The 17,548-nt window shown below is 44.0% G+C and overlaps 1 pseudogene across 1 annotated transcript in view; it reads left to right on the top strand.

The window, feature by feature from the left end:
* LOC310867706 (partitioning defective 3 homolog) overlaps window positions 1-17,548 on the top strand; it is a 656,686-nt pseudogene that overhangs the window by 615,028 nt on the left and 24,110 nt on the right. The window contains exon 21 of the transcript XR_014571073.1: window positions 8,247-8,342. The product of XR_014571073.1 is annotated as a partitioning defective 3 homolog (transcript). The remainder of the gene's footprint in view (window positions 1-8,246; window positions 8,343-17,548) is intronic.

The raw sequence follows: 17,548 nt of genomic DNA, 5'->3' as shown, positions 1-17,548 counted from the left end.
CTTGTACTACATTATCCCATTCTGACCTGAGATCAGATTCATACGAGGTTTCCACTGGACACACACTGGTCTGATTAACCCATTCTGACCTGAGATCAGATTTAAAAAAATGTCAGTCGTTCTTCGATTTTTCAAAAAATAGCAGACCTACAAGCTCGTATCGCGCCACTCGGTGGCGCGATATGAGCTTGTAGATCTGCTATTTTTCAATAGCTAAAGCATAACATGATGCCAACACCAAAATGGGTGCCCGTTCAGAATGGGTTAATACCCTGTAAATCGATGTAAATGATGTATGAGGCATCAGAGCCGCAGTAGTAAACCCTTCTGGTTCTGTGTGATATATGACGATATTGCCGTATTGAATGGACTGCCCTCCTATTTAACACATTCTGAACGGGCACCCATTTTGGTGTCAGCATCATGTTATGCTTTAGCTATTGAAAAATAGCAGATCTACAAGCTCATATCGCGCCACCGAGTGGCGCGATACGAGCTTGTAGGTCTGCTACTTTTTTGAAAAAGTCGAAGAACGACATTTTTAGAATCTGATCTCAGGTCAGATTGGGTTCATCAGACCAGTGTGTGTCCAGCGGAAACCTCGTTATGAATCTGATCCCAGGTCAGAATGGGTTAAGTGTGGCTCGTTTTCTTTCTGGAGGAAGCGAGGCCACGGTCGTGGTCTGAGATCGAGGCCCCCGCGAGACACTTTTGATTGATTGCGCCGCTCATTTATCTCTCGTTGTTTAATCACCGACATCATAACATTCACTCCACAATCCATATGTTCCATATGTTATTCCCTGACAGGCACATGTTAGGGTTTATGGGACTTAAAGCTGAAATTGTGCACCAAATGATGGCGGGGTATGCCGGAGAGGCGGTCGGGGACAGTGATGGATAGCATGGGATTATCTGCTTCTTCTTTTTTTTTTGATGACAAGGATCTCTAATACAGCAGACATTGTGAATCTCTCCAGGGGTTTGTTAAAGCGACACTACCAAAGATATTGTTTTGCATTTGACTAAATTGTTGATGGTTATCATGATGTATATGGAAATAACAATATTTACTATTTTCCTACAATGTCCATAATGCATTTCAAGGCCAAGCACCGGTGTGGCACGCCCGTAAATCTTTCTTTTCCCAGTGTTTTAAGGTTATGTTTTTATTCATAAAAGTCTCAAAAAAAAGGAAACAGAAAACACCTGCAGTGGTTCCCTATGGAGACACAAAGAGTCTCCTTTGTGTCTCCACAGGGCTCCATTGGCTTAGGACTGCGACAAAAAACGACAAAATATCCATGAATTCAATTAAGTCTCCACGGGGTGAGTAATCCATAGGATTGGGGGGCGGGGGGGGGGGGGGGGGGGGTGTTGAAATCATACCCTCTCTTCCTTCTTCTGTTCCTCGATCCCGTCTCTTCCTTGGTTGGTAGTTTGTGTTTCATTATGTGCAGCGTTTGGGTATTCACCAGCCTCACCTGCTGCAGGCCGTTCACAGAGAGAGACACAGGGATGCTTAGTGACGGACCATTAAACAGTGGTGAAACACAAGGATGAGGAGGAGGAGGAGGAGGAGGAGGGGGAGTGGATCAGTGGCTTCTGATGATGACAGTGAAGGATCAGTGTTTATTGGGGCCCGGGGACGCGGGCCGCTTTGACCGCCTTTCATTTTTTAGTCCACTGAGTGACAGTCGGAATGCCATTACGCATGTGACAGATGCGAGAACGAGTGACAAACGTGTGCGTTGAGATCTGCTGTTTTTCTCCACTGTGAGCACTTCTCACTTCTCACGCTCTCTCGCACTGCATGCTTTTTGATTGGCATTGGTAAATGGTGCATTTATATTAGCGCCCTTTACCCAAGGGAGCTTTACAGAGATTGTGCATTACAGTCACCCATTCACACACCGATGCCGGAGGAAACCATGCAAGGCACCACCAACCTGCACATGGGGAGCAATTAGGGGTTCAGAGTCTTGCTCAAGGGCACTTCGGTTCCTATCCGGTCGATCTGCTCCTGAGTCACTGCCGCCCGCCTGCACTGCACTCATTGCACTGATAATTATTATTAGTGTGTTCTTTTTAATATTTTTTTTGACGGGATACGGTGAGAAGTGCTTACGTACAGTAACACACTTGATTGTGTTGCAGTTAAACATCGGTATATCAGCATCGGCCAATAATTTCCATATCGGAGCATATCCCTCATTTCTATCTCTGTGGACCCGTACACTCTCTACATGAGTTACAGACCCATAAGGGTCCATTTGGTTCCTATACTATCTATTATTTAGCATGGGGACCCCCCGGGAACTCCCTCAAAGGACCCCTAGGGGTGCCGCGGACCCCACTTTGAGAACCACTGCTCTACACCGACCTCTTATTGCCTATTCTATCCACGAGCCGTGGTCGCCAATCAATAGCTTATTATCAGGCCTCATCAAGTTCTCTCCCGATAAGGACCTCTGTCACCATGCCAGGCTCAATCTATGCCAAAGGTGCCAATACCGACTTAAGAGTTTTACAGAAATGGCTTTTCGGAAAGACACATGATTAACTCTGAATCGTTACAGCGCTTAGCGGGTCCTGCCATCTCTTTATCGCGGGGCGGACGGGTATATGAAAGTCAATATTAGATCTGGGTTGCACTTTTTGGAAATATGCTTTCTGCTATTATGGGCCTCTCAATACTGTATCTCTGTTTTATATAGTTTACCCCCAAAATAACTTTTTTCTATTGATTACTCCCCACATGGACACTTGACCTGTTTTTGTCACGTTCCTAAGCCAATCATTTGATAACAGCTCCCTAGTGTCACTGCTGGTCATCAAATTATTGGCTTACGAATGCAATGAAAACAAACAAAACGCAACAAAAGAAAAATCCATAAATTCAAGTCTCCATGGGGTGAGTAATCGATAGAATAAAAAGTTTTAAAAAAAGTGGGTAAACTTTACTTTGGGGAAGAAAAACAGAATGTTATTGGGGTTACAGCAGGAGTCAGCGGAGAGAGAGGTTTGTCAGCCTAACCCATTCTGACCTGAGATCAGATTCATACGAGGTTTCCACTGGACACACACTGGTCCGATGAACCCATTCTGACCTGAGATCAGATTCTAGAAATGTCAGTCGCTCTTCGATTTTTCCAAAAATAGCAGACCTACAAGCTCGTATCGCGCCACTCGGTGGCGCGATATGAGCTTGTAGATCTGCTATTTTTCAATAGCTAAAGCATGACATGATGCTGACACCAAAATGGGTGCCCGTTCAGAGAGAGAGAGAGAGAAAGAGAGAGAGAGAGAGAGAGAGAGAGAGAGAGAGAGACTATGGAATGCACTTCCCATTGCAATCAGAACTGCAGATTTGCTCCCAATCTTCCGCCGCAGTCTGAAAACACACCTCTTCAGACTCCATCTTAGCCCTTAGCACTTACCGTAGCACTTGACCTAGCCTCGACCTACAGGTGTACGAAAAAGGCTCAACTTATGTATCTTGATAGCATTTTCATGTAGACTTATAGCATTTATGTAAACATAGCCCTGTGTTATGCATAGTTTTATTATATAGATTTTCCACCGTTACGCACTCTTAGCTTATGTATGATTCATGATAACTACTTCGTATGTATTTGATGTATTACCATGCTTTTTTTATTCTTGCCTAATGTAAATCGCTCTGGATTAAATGCGTCTGATAAATGCCTAAATTGTAAATGTGTAAATTGTAAAGAGAGGAGAGGAGAGGCGAGGAGGGAGGATCCTCACCCGGTGTGAATATGTCTGAGGGAGTTAATGAAGTGAGGCGCAGAGGGAGGCTGTCACCTGTTCCGGTGATAGATAGCAGTGCTCCCTGTAGCGTTCCCAGGGTCCAGGGAGTTTTATGCCTTTAAGCCTACTAGAACCATTTGTTGATTAATTAATCAGGTAATGTACGCTATCTGTGTGACAAAAAGAGACTGCATATCACAGACTCAGACCCTCTCTCTCTCTCTCTCTCTCTCTCTCTCTCTCTCTCTCTCTCTCTCCCTCTCTCTCTGCTCTGTGCTCAACCGAGAAGCACCAAAGATCTCCCACCAGGCTCTGCTGCTTTGCAACAGATTACCATTCCAAAAACGGCCGCTACCAAAGGGAGGCCATTTGCACAGAAGGTCTCGGCTGCTTTTAATGTAAAGTGGAATAATAAACATTCACAAGGGAAAACGGGGTCTCTCATTTCATGAATATATTCTACTTATTTTAGTGGCCTGGAGTAAACCCTGTCTGATGTAATTCTTTCAGGTTTGGGAGAAAGTTTTTCAAACTGTCAGCTATAAAGCTCAGTCAGGTATAAAATAATAATAATAAACAAGGAAAGGAGTTCTGTCAGACCTGTTCCCAGTAGATGTAAAATGTAAAGCCTGCATGCTGCTTTTTTTTCCCCATTTCTGCCCGAAATCCAATGAGGACTGTTCAGCAATCAATAGATAAAATGTGACAGTCTTACTACTCAAGTTAGGGAATAAGACCTGGCACTTAAGAAACGCAAAATACAGCCCTATGTCTACTATGAAGTCAGTGCTATAAAAGTAATAGTTTGGTATTCAAACTTTACTTGAGTAAAGTACAAAAGTATTGCCATAAAAATATACCAAAGGTAAAAGTAGTGTACTCATTGTGCAGAATGTGAATATGAATTTGATAATTGCTGATCTGCAAAAGCTCAGTGATTTTAAGCACAGATTATTCAAATATACGACACAGAGTCACATACATAGCTCTTTTTGACAGGGGGGCGGGGGCATTCGAGCATGGGGCTAAATATGTATTTTTTAACACCATTTTATGGTGATTTCTTTTTTTATGGTTTACTATAGTCCAAAAAAACACCAGGAAATTACATCTGGCCACAGAAGATCACAGGATCTATTGAATGTGACAAACTGACATATTGAGCCTATACACACAGTATAAGCCTTCCCCCAGTAGGCTACCTTCACATTCAGTAGATCCTGTGATCTTCTGTGGTCAGATGTAATTTCCTGGGGTCTATTAGGACTATAGTAAACCATAAAAAAGGAAATCACCATAAAATTGTTTTAAAAAATACATATTTAGCCCCATGCTCGAATGCCCCCGCCCCCCTGTCAAAAACAGCTGAAATCCCTAAAACGAAAGAAAGCAGCAAATGAAAATAAATTAACACTCACCTTTTAGTTTCTCTAATAACAACCTAAAACATGAACCTTGGTTGAAAAAAACTAAAGTTGTCCTTTAAGACGTGAAGATTTGCCTACAAAAACATCACGCCGTAACTCAGTGTAGTTGGGAGTGACGTCAGGATTATACTGTAGATAGAGTGCGAAGATCCACTGAACAAATGTATTTCTCTTCTCCCTGTGAAAACCCTACTACACCCTACGTACACACAATGCAGTAACCATACATTTGCATAGTCGGGCTTCGGTAGCTTCGGCTTATTCGACATGGGGTATTATTTTTTATTTTATAGAGATGTTGCGGTGCAGTTCCACTCAGGAGAAATAGGCTTTCTGTGTGCTGTGAGCGATAATATGAATATATTTCTGCCTCCACGTGGTCTCATTACATTTCGCTCGCAGTCAGCTTTCCAGAACCGTGCCCCCACCTCTCTTAACCAATTTTGGGCGTGAACCCCTTTTGGTGTTTTAAACATTATGTTATGCTTTAGCTATTGAAAAATAGCAGATCTACAAGCTCATAGCGCGCCACCGAGTGGCGCGCTACGAGCTTGTAGGTCTGCTATTTTTGAAAAATCGTGAAAATGTGCCTCAAATTTGGAATATATTTTTTCAGAACGAACGTTTTTAACTCAAATCTTTGCTTCTGGAGAGGTCCCTGGAACAACATATTTTCAGATGGGGGTCTCGGTGGCCAATTACATATTATTTTTGGGGTCCTTGACATGAAATATTGAGTGATATAGGCCTAGAAACATGAGGTATTTCAGAAAACTTAGGATTTAGAAGGCATTTTTTATTTCGATGTCAGGCCTAAATGGGTTAAGCCTGAATTATTATGACACGTTTTGAGTTTGTAGCTCTGCTAAAAAAAAGAAAAACAAATAACATACAAAGATAGAGGTATGAGGTTTCTACCCGATGACAACGATATGCTCTTGGCATCATATACGGCAATATTTGCGAGTATACAGTATATACTGCCCTGTAAATGGGTGATTTATACTCTGTTGCGTCCCGGTGTCATACACCACAGATTGCCGATCTACTGTACCAGCTCACGGCACTGCAGCACGACTCTAGATCTGCTATTCTCGACACGCAGCCAAGTATAAATCAGACATAACAGCTATCTGCGGTGTCCCTCCTCCTCCCACCCTCCTCCGTTGCTCATCATTTTCTCACACCCCTCAGTCAGTTCCAGGAGTCTCTCCAGTCATTTATTCGCACGGCCGAAACCCCCGCGGCTGGAATTTACGACCGTCGTCGGCTTCGGGCGCTTATTCTCACTTTCGCTGTAAAAGATAAGTGTGCCGTGGATTTACCGTCGTTGTCGTCGTGTCACCGAGCGTCGTTAAAATGTGAAACTTTTTGCAGAGGCGGTGAGAAAGTTACAAATGACGCGGGTGTGTCCTGCTCGACCACAAGCCCCCCCCCCAACCCAGCTACCCAAACTCCCCCCTATCCCGTCCACATCACATTGGTTACATTGGGTTTGTTCTCCCCACCTCACCTCACTCAAACTAAATCATGAGCTGTCACCACGCCCGTCACTCTGGGTAAACTATATAGCTCTGGGAGGGAGTGGGAGAGAACTCACTCATCCTCTTATTTCTCCCTCTTTCTTCCAACAGGGTGTTACGCTGTTTGCCTCCCGTTTATAGGCTCTCGTTGCACCTCACGTTGAATTAATTACGCCAGGCGTTCCCCCGCGATGGCAGGTCTGCGACCAGGGAGTTTATTGGCACTTTATTGAGTTATCCTTTACGGCTCTACTATGCGCCGTGATCGCGTTTATAATATGAGGAAGAAAAAAGTTCAAAGTTATTCATTCAATAACGAGTGTGTGTGTGTGTGTGTGTGTGTGTGTGTGTGTGTGTGTGTGTGCGCCCCTCGGGGAGACGCATTCAGAGCTGCCTCGCCTGCACAAACTCCACCTGAGGATGCTGACAGGTTGACACTTTAATTTCCTTCCGAGGTTTTTTTCATCTGCGTCTGGTGGAGAAAGAAGGAAAGGAAGATACTGTACTGTACGTACGCGTGGGGGGGAAGAAATTACACATTGGGCTGAAAATGATTAACCCTGTAAAACCGGTAAAGCATCATGTGTCACAATCCGTGGTACCTAGTGGTCCTTGTTCCTAGTTTTGGTTAATGTTTTCTGTTCTTGTGTACTTTTATTATGTAGTGATGCCCTAGTGTTTCCAGTTCTGCCTATAGTTGTGATTGCCTGTCTTGTCTCACCTCCCTGTGATTATTAGTTTTCTCCACCTGTGTCCTGTTAGTCTCCCAGCCAATCCCTGTGTTCATTGTGTCCTGTTAGTCTCCCAGCCAATCCCTGTGTTCATTGTTAGTCTCCCAGCCAATCCCTGTGTTCATTGTTAGTCTCCCAGCCAATCCCTGTGTTCATTGTTAGTCTCCCAGCCAATCCCTGTGTTCATTGTTAGTCTCCCAGCCAATCCCTGTGTTCATTGTTAGTCTTGTTCACCTGTGCCCTGTTATCCCTGTGTGTATTTATACTCTCCTGTCTCTTCAGTTCCTTGTGGGATCTTTGTTTAAACTGTCATAGTAAGTGTTCTGTTCCAGTCTCTGTTTAAATAAACTGTTTGCATTTGAGCTCTTCGGCCTCTCTGTCCTGCATTTGGGTCCTACCCCCTTGGCTCTTCGGCCTCTCTGTCCTGCATTTGGGTCCTACCCCCTTGGCTCTTCGGCCTCTCTGTCCTGCATTTGGGTCCTACCCCCTTGGCTCACCGTGACATCATGTGTCATTTTAGATTTCAGCTGTATATAGAACATTGGCTATTCATAATTTGGCTATGCAAAAATAGCAGATATACAAGCTCATAGCGTGTCACTATTTTAGAAAATACATATAATCATGGGGGTCCTTGACATGAAGAGGTTTGAGCTGATAGGCACTGATAGGCTATAGCAAATATATTCTTTTCAGAAAACAGTTTTTAGAAGACTTTTTTCTAGAATCTGCCTCAGGTCGACGTTGGCTTTCAACCATATCCCCTTTTTGTCCTCGTCTGTTTTACGCAGGTTCGGGAAACATCGGAAAGACGGCTCTGGCAAGTCCAAAGACGAGGAGGCCTCGTCGGAGGACGAGACCCTGCGGATGAGACTGGAACAGGAGAGGTGAGAGCTCAAACTGTGTAGCCGCGGCACGCCAAAATCTGTCCCCACAGGAACACAAAAAGCACCGCTGACCGGGAAATGAGCAAACTGGCCAATTAACAAAATGGTGCATGAGGCAGAGGGGTTGACTGGATTCTGGGAAAGCGTTCAGATGTCAATTTGCCGAAACGTCCTTTGCTTTTATATCAGTACATTAAATAGATCATTTATGGATTGTTGTTGCTGGTGCCATTCATTGGCCCTGACCCCCTAATGGTGCTAGTGGGCCCCTTGTGGATTTGGCCTGATTGAATGGCTAGTCCATTATAATAGTGGATTATCGACGGAGCTCCACATTTGTCTTTTTCCTGCGGCCAGTTGGAGGTTGTTAATCGCTCAAGAATACGTTGTTGCTTTCTGTACAACCGCCCTGGCTCGCTGTCCCTGGGTGTTGTGTGGACATGGGGGACCGGGGGGGGGGACGGGGGGGGGGGGACGGGACCACCATGAGAATGAGGCAGAGTATTGGCTCTTTTGCTCGGGTGAAAGGAAAGCCGGCTAAGACAATAATACCAGCGGCTGCATGTTGGGCCAATGGAAAAGGGACGCCTGGCTGCTTCTGCGTCCATTGTGCCCCACCAGTCCAATAAACTCCGTAATCAAAGTGCCCGTCGGTAATGGAAGCTAATTGAATATAGCGACAATAGGGCTTGATAGCGCTCCCTAGGAAGGAAAGGATAGAAATCCACAAAAAAACATGCACGCGCGCGCACACACACACACACACACACACACACACACACACACACACACACGCTGACAATGGTCCACTTCCCCATTCAATGCAACATCTGGAGGCCTTGTTCAAAGAGCTGTCGTCTCGTGTGAAGGTCCTCTCCTCCGTGGGCAGGGGTCCCTCTGGCCGAGCGCCCGACACGTTCCCCTCAGCCAGCAGCAGTGCTGCGTCTCTCCTAACCCATTCTGACCAGGCACCCATTTTGGTGTCAGCATCATGTTATGCTTTAGCTATTTAAAAATAGCAGATCTACAAGCTCATATCGCGCCACCGAGTGGCGCGATACGAGCTTGTAGGTCTGCTATTTTTGAATAAAATCGAAAAAGACTGACATTTTTATAATCTGATCTCAGGTCAGAATGGGTTCATCAGACCAGTGTGTGTCCGGTGGAAACCTCGTATGAATCTGATCTCAGGTCAGAATGGGCTAATCTGGAAGCCCTTTGAGCTGCTCCCAAACGGGCTGACAGGCTGAGCAACAGAGCCAGGAGATACTGTATGTACAGTATGTATGTAGGCTACTGTATATGGGTGTATTTGCTATCTCGTTGTTGTCCCCCACAATGAGCATGCACGCACGCGCACATACACACACACACACACACACACACACACACACACAATCATGCACACACACGCACACGCACACGCACACACACACACACACACACACACACACACACACACAATCATGCACACACACACACACACACACACACACACACACACACACACACACTTTAACCCATTCTGACCTGAGATCAGATTCATACGAGGTTTCCACTGGACACACACTGGTCTGATTAACCCATTCTGACCTGAGATCAGATTCTAAAAATGTCAGTCGTTCTTCGATTTTTACAAAAATAGCAGACCTACAAGCTCGTATCGCGCCACTCGGTGGCGCGATATGAGCTTGTAAATCTGCTATTTTTCAATAGATAAAGCATAACATGATGCTGACACCAAAATGGGTGCCCGGTCAAAATGGGTTAAAAATAAACCGATAATCCCGGCCTTTTCACTCATATGGATATGAAGCATCGACTGAAGGTGGAAATGTACAAATATACCCAAAGAGTAACACAATAAGTGCTAGAAACGAGTCAAACAACCCAGAGACTACATTTCTGGGCAGGCAGGGTGGCTGCAGCTGCCCGTCGCACAACATAAACTGACATGTTAATTATTATTATTTTATTTTTTTATATATTTAATGTTTCGTGGTTAGTACGGGTCGAGTCAATTCAATTCAATTCAAAGGGCTTTATTCGCATGATAAAACATACGTTTACATTGCCAAAGCAGAAAGAACAATACAACAATACAGCAATACAATCAAAACAAAAATTATGTACTTTGTCAGAATCTTCAATAGATCAACTTCTATGTACCAAGATCACTCGATGCAGGTATAGTGCAGGAATATACACAATGATTAGTCTTTAGGGTGGTTGTGTTCCATTTGATATCCTTCTCCTATCACAGCAACTCACAAATCTTGCTGCTGTGTTTGCACATTGTTGTACTTCGCCCAGCAGGTATGGGAGTTTTTTGTCATTGGTCATGTTTTCAAAATCTCCGTGTGTGGTTGTAATCTGTGGGAAGTATGTGTCTCTGATGTCTTGGTACAAATGGACAGATGGTTAGGAAGTGTAGCTCGGTTTCCACTTCATTTAGTGTGCAGTGGGTGCATAGTCTCTCTCGGGATACACGTCTGCCTATGACGGCCTTTCTCGATCGCGAGACTGTGCTCACTGAGTCTGTACCTAGTTAAGATTTTTCTTTGTTTTGGGTCGGTCACGGTGCTCAGGTATTCTGCCACTGTGTATTCTCTGTTTAGGGCCAGATAGCATTCTAGTTTACTCTGCTTTTGTGTTGCTTCTTTCCAGTGTGTCAGATAGTTTTCCTTTTGCTGTTTTAGAATTTGGTTTAGTCCAATGGGTTTTCTATCCTGAGTCACCGCCAGCTGAGCTTACGTCAATGAGGAATCTCAGGAACGTGTGTCGTCACGCTGGGCGTAACGTATATTAGCAGCAACATTGCTTTCATATGTAGTTTCAAGGCTATTGCCACATTAATTCCATTTTCTCCAGAAACTGGCTGTATCAAATATGAATGGACATCATTAACGACGCACAGCCACCGCCCTGACAGAAAGGCCGGGATGATCGGTTTCTTTTTCAAACACAGTTCTTATATGACCTAAAACCCCCCCTAATAGGGGATTTCAATGCAAATAAAAAAATACATGAACCTGTGTACTGGCGCCCTCTACTGAAAGTGACGTCAGACTTCGGTGCTCTATTGTTTTGTATTTTAGAAATTGGACATAATAGGCTAATTTGAAAATTTGACTAAGATAGGGATGTCAGGTTTACTTTGGTTTAACCCATTTTGACCTGAGATCAGATTCTAAAAATGTCTTCTACATCCTGACAGTTCTCTGAAAAAGCTATGTTTCTATGTCAGTCGTCAGTCATTTTTCAAAAATAGCAGACCTACAAGCTCGTATCGCGCCACTCGGTGGCGCGCTATGAGCTTGTAGATCTGCTATTTTTCAATAGCTAAAGCATAACATGATGCACCAAAACACCAAAAGGGGTTCCCGCCCCAAAATTGATTAAGCACTTTTTATTGCATTGATTTATTGTGATATTATCAAACATAGATATCAAACATAATGGTAAATGGTGCATTTATATAGCGCCTTTATCCAAGGCGCTTTACAGAGATTGTGCATTACATTCACCTATTCATACACCGATGGCAGCGGAAACCATGCAAGGCACCAACCAGCACATCGGGAGCAATTAGGGGTTCAGTGTCTTATGCTCAAGGACACTTCGACAGTAACTCTGGGGGAGCCCGGGTTCGAACTGGCAACCTTACGGTTACCATCCAGGCACTCTACCCCTGAGCCACCGCCGCCCCGCGGGGTTTGACAGGGTTTGACATGTAATGTCCTCCTCTGCACGTACACACACACACATGGGAGGGCACACGCGCCCACTTTGTGTCTCTCTGGCTCACCCTTCTCTTCCCATCAGTCCTTCAGTCTGCCACTTTGTCCTGCTATAGAGAATGTTGGTTCCCCACGGACGGTCGTCTTGTCTCTGTCAGTTCTGCATGTGTGAGCTCTGGCAGAGACACAGCCTAATTCTTGGCTTTTGTACCCACTCCCAAATCCCATCACCACTCAGCCACGACGACACAGCCCACCCCAACCGCGCCCCCCCTTTCAGTTAACCCATTCTGACCGGGCACCCATTTTGGTGTCAGCATCATGTTATGCTTTAGCTATTTAAAAATAGCAGATCTACAAGCTCATATCGCGCCACCGAGTGGCGCGATACGAGCTTGTAGGTCTGCTATTTTTGAAAAATTGAAGAGCGACTGACATTTTTTGAATCTGATCTCAGGTCAGAATGGGTTAATCAGACCAGTGTGTGTCCGGCGGAAACCTCGTATGAATCTGATCTCAGGTCAGAATCGGTTAATGGAAAGAGAATCCTGGGGGAAATCGGGGTGGGGTAATAATAAACCGACCTGCCACGAAGCAGAGTCGATATTCAAAGTGTCGGTTGGTTCAGCACAGGATGACCGCTCAAATACCCATCATTACCCCTTGGATATTTTGAAGGGGGTGGGGGGCTTTACTGTATCGTCAGTGATGGATGAAGTAATGTAATTATTAGTAATAAGTAAACACAACCCAGAGTCCTGAGGGACCATTCTTCAAATTGTCTTCTAAATCATGATATATGATTCATATATTATATCATATATTATATCATATAATGACTGCATGCGTATATTATTGAACAAACCAAGGTGGAGCAGTGCAAGTGAGATATTCTGTAGTGTGAGAGTTTACACCTTTCATGCATTACTGAGACACTTGATGTATACATTTATGTGTCGGTTCAATGAGTCTAAAAACTGCATAATTATGCTGCTATGTAACCCCAGCCTCAGTAGCACCAGGTACCGGTCTGCCTTTTGGAAGCACTGGTATGAATGTCTATTGTAAAAATTATGTTTTTATGGGTTAGGGGTGTTTCTTCTCTGTATGTACTGTTTTATGTTGTCTGTTGTTATTGGACCCTGAGTCTGAACAAATAAAGTTGATTGATTGATTGATTGATTGATGACAGTTTTCAGAAATACTCTCTGTTTCTATGAAACATTTTCATGTCAAGGACACCCCAAAAATATATGCATTTGGCCACCGACCCCCATCTGAGAATCTGCTACAAACCTCCATCCGACATGCCCTGGCAGTGAAAGCAGAGATACGTATACATTGTATACATGCCCTGGCAGTGAAAGCAGAGATACGTATACATTGTATACATGCCCTGGCAGTGAAAGCAGAGATACGTATACATTGTATACATGCCCTGGCAGTGAAAGCAGAGATACGTATACATTGTATACATGCCCTGGCAGTGAAAGCAGAGATACGTATACATTGTATACATGCCCTGGCAGTGAAAGCAGAGATACGTATACATTGTATACATGCCCTGGCAGTGAAAGCAGAGATACGTATACATTGTATACATGCCCTGGCAGTGAAAGCAGAGATACGTATACATTGTATACATGCCCTGGCAGTGAAAGCAGAGATACGTATACATTGTATACATGCCCTGGCAGTGAAAGCAGAGATACGTATACATCAGACATGCCCTGGCAGTGAAGGCAGAGATACGTATACATTGTATACATGCCCTGGCAGTGAAAGCAGAGATACGTATATATTGTATACATGCCCTGGCAGTGAAAGCAGAGATACGTATATATTGTATACATGCCCTGGCAGTGAAAGCAGAGATACGTATATATTGTATACATGCCCTGGCAGTGAAAGCAGAGATACGTATATATTGTATACATGCCCTGGCAGTGAAAGCAGAGATACGTATACATTGTATACATGCCCTGGCAGTGAAAGCAGAGATACGTATACATTGTATACATGCCCTGGCAGTGAAGGCAGAGATACGTATATATCAGACATGCCCTGGCAGTGAAAGCAGAGATACGTATACATTGTATACATGCCCTGGCAGTGAAGGCAGAGATACGTATATATCAGACATGCCCTGGCAGTGAAAGTAGAGATACGTATACATTGTATACATGCCCTGGCAGTGAAGGCAGAGATACGTATATATCAGACATGCCCTGGCAGTGAAAGCAGAGATACGTATACATTGTATACATGCCCTGGCAGTGAAGGCAGAGATACGTATATATCAGACATGCCCTGGCAGTGAAGGCAGAGATACGTATACATTGTATACATGCCCTGGCAGTGAAAGCAGAGATACGTATATATCAGACATGCCCTGGCAGTGAAGGCAGAGATACGTATACATTGTATACATGCCCTGGCAGTGAAGGCAGAGATACGTATATATCAGACATGCCCTGGCAGTGAAGGCAGAGATACGTATATATCAGACATGCCCTGGCAGTGAAGGCAGAGATACGTATACATTGTATACATGCCCTGGCAGTGAAAGCAGAGATACGTATATATTGTATACATGCCCTGGCAGTGAAAGCAGAGATACGTATACATTGTATACATGCCCTGGCAGTGAAGGCAGAGATACGTATATATCAGACATGCGGATCCATGCCAATGAAAAATAAAACAATAAATCACTTGTGGCAGAATCATGGATGTTCTTTGCGTTTAATTATGCGCTCACGTCACAGACGAGAAGCTGTAGGTCCTTTTCAATAAATCTTTCAAAAAAAAACAACTGATGGATAATTATAGTGGATCTGTTATTTTGTGGATGAAATGAACTGGCTAAAACCATATCTGCTCCTGACTGGACATTACATTATTTCTGTGGACTCATCTATTCTATTGGGTATTTAAAAGGTATTATTCTAAAAGTATTTTCTACTTATATTTATATTGATCATTCTCCTAAAAAGTATTCCTGCTAAAGCTAATTATTAACTTTATAGTTTAAAAGGTTTATAAACATTTTTGTAAATTGTTACAGGCTCTCTGCCTAGGTTTTTGCTACTGAGTATTTATTTGTACTCAATTTACAGTTGGCATGTGGCACGTGGCACGATTTGTTTCCACCCTAAAACATGATCATCAGGTATTATTATAATATAAGGGGGAAGAACTTTTTGCAAAAAGTGTACAGTATTTGTTAAAATCATGCTTTCATGTGGACACGCCCACCAGTTCATTAAGTATGCCTGGTTTGCCTGGTGGGTGGTGATGGGTGGTGATCCACCTGAACTGAAGCCGCACCCACAGCTGTAGTTGTATGATAAAGGGGGAGGGGTTAGGGGAGGGGCTGTTAATGTGATGTCACTATATTACTGTTTATTTCATTGGCCCGTTTGACTGTCCAGGGTTCAGCCTCCAGGAAGAAACCCTAAATACAAAGTTAATACATCATTGCACATAAACACGACTCCAGGGTGTCTGATGAAGTACTGTCACCTCATAGACGCATTAATGGTGGCAAATGGTGGCACTCCATCTTTAATTAGTAATTCATCCATTACAAACAACAAGGATATTACATTGGTTATTACATCAACTTAAAGCCTGGGGAAACAGCCTGTCGTAGATTATTTTCAGACTCAATCAAAGTCATTAAGAAATACACAGGGCAAGGAGTGGACTGAAACAATGATACATTTATTACGAAGACTGGTCTGTACCAGTCCAAGGAGGGGCACGAATGCAAGCCTCCCGAGCCCTCTCCATTGCTCTCTTTTATACACACATGAGAGTAGAGAATACATTGAAGGTGTGGTCAGTTGTGGTCAAACATGGTGAGACATGGGCCTCGTGTAAGAATAGTTCCTCTGACAGACAACCAACATGTGGATAGTATTCTCATACAGAAAACATCTCTCACAAGCCTGCGCCTTCATTTGATCATCACAGTACACAATAACGAGCCTTTGATGCGAGAAGTGGAAACTCTTCTTAGAAGTGTTTACATGTTCTCCCGGTCAGCAGTAAAGAAGGGCAGATTTGAGGAACTAGCAGAGGTCCTTGATGAGGATACACTGTCATTCAGCCTTTGAATGAAGTGCGATGGCTGTCACGCAACCAAGCTGTAAATGCTGTTCTCAGAAACTACACTGTTCTTGAAGAATACTGCAGAAGAGTCAGTGATGAAGGGGATCCAGTGTCAAAATACTGCTACAAAAAGCTGCGTGATCCAAAGTACAAGTTTACACTCACTGCTCTTGGAGATGTATTGAGCGAGCTGGCACAACTCTGCCTTTCTCTCCAAAAATGTAACCTGACAGTGATGGAAGGGCATTGCCTTGCGAGAGCCAAGATCGAGAAGCTGCGTTCACAGTACCTGAATGATGCACAGGGGCCTCAGTGGAGTGACAGAGCCAAAGAGGTGATAAGGGCCTCAGAAGCGGATGGGGATATTACCAGTGATATTATCCTGTTTATTCACAGCCTGTGTGATCACCTAGATGCTCGTTTTCCAGTGGAGGGTTTAAAAGAGTGGTCTGCATTTGACATTGCAGCATTGAGTCCAGCCAACATCACGTTTGACTACGGAGCATCAGATGTTGCTGTGTTGGCAAAGAAATACCAGGCCATTCTCCACCCAGAGTCTCTGGATGCCATCAACCGTGAATATGCTGATTTAAAGTGCATTACATACAATCAGCACATTCTCACATATGCTTTGGGGGTGTTTCTCTGCTAAGGGTACAGGACAACTTCACGGCGTTGTGGGGTTGATGGACGGGGCCATGTACGGTAAGATTTTGGACAAGAACCTCCTTCCCTCAACCAGAGCACTGAAGATGGGTCGTGGATGGGTCTTCCAGCATGACAACGACCCAAAACATACGGCCAAGGCAACAAAGGAGTGGCTCAAGAAGAAGCACATTAAGGTCATGGAGTGGCCTAGCCAGTCTCCAGACCTTAATCCCATAGAAAATCTGTGGAGGGAGCTGAAGCTTCGAGTTGCCAAGCGACAGCCTCGAAACCTTCAGGATTTGGAGAGGATCTGTAAAAAGGAGTGGACCAAAATTCCTCCTGAGGTGTGTGCAAACCTGGTGACCAACTGCAAGAAACGTCTGACTTCTGTGCTGCCAACAAGGGTTTCTCCACCAAGTATTAAGTCATGATGTGCTTGGGGATCAAATACTTATTTCACCTGATCAAATGGAGTTTAATTTATAACCTTTATATAATGTTTTTTCTGGACTTTTTTGTTGATATTCTGTCTCTATCTGTTAACATAAAAGTACCATAAAAATTATAGACCGCTCATTTCTTTGTATTAGGGCAAATTTACAAGATTTACAAAAAAAAAGCAAAAGTGTGGATGACCGCGGCTCAAATTAGCGCGCCTGGAGCCCAGGAGGTCAGGGACTTTTTCCCCTGTCCCATGCGTGA

The sequence above is a fragment of the Protomyctophum parallelum genome (assembly GCF_964188405.1).
Source record: "Protomyctophum parallelum genome assembly, chromosome: 12".
NCBI classification, from domain to species: Eukaryota; Metazoa; Chordata; class Actinopteri; order Myctophiformes; family Myctophidae; genus Protomyctophum; species Protomyctophum parallelum.
This window is presented reverse-complemented; position numbering and strand designations above follow the sequence as displayed.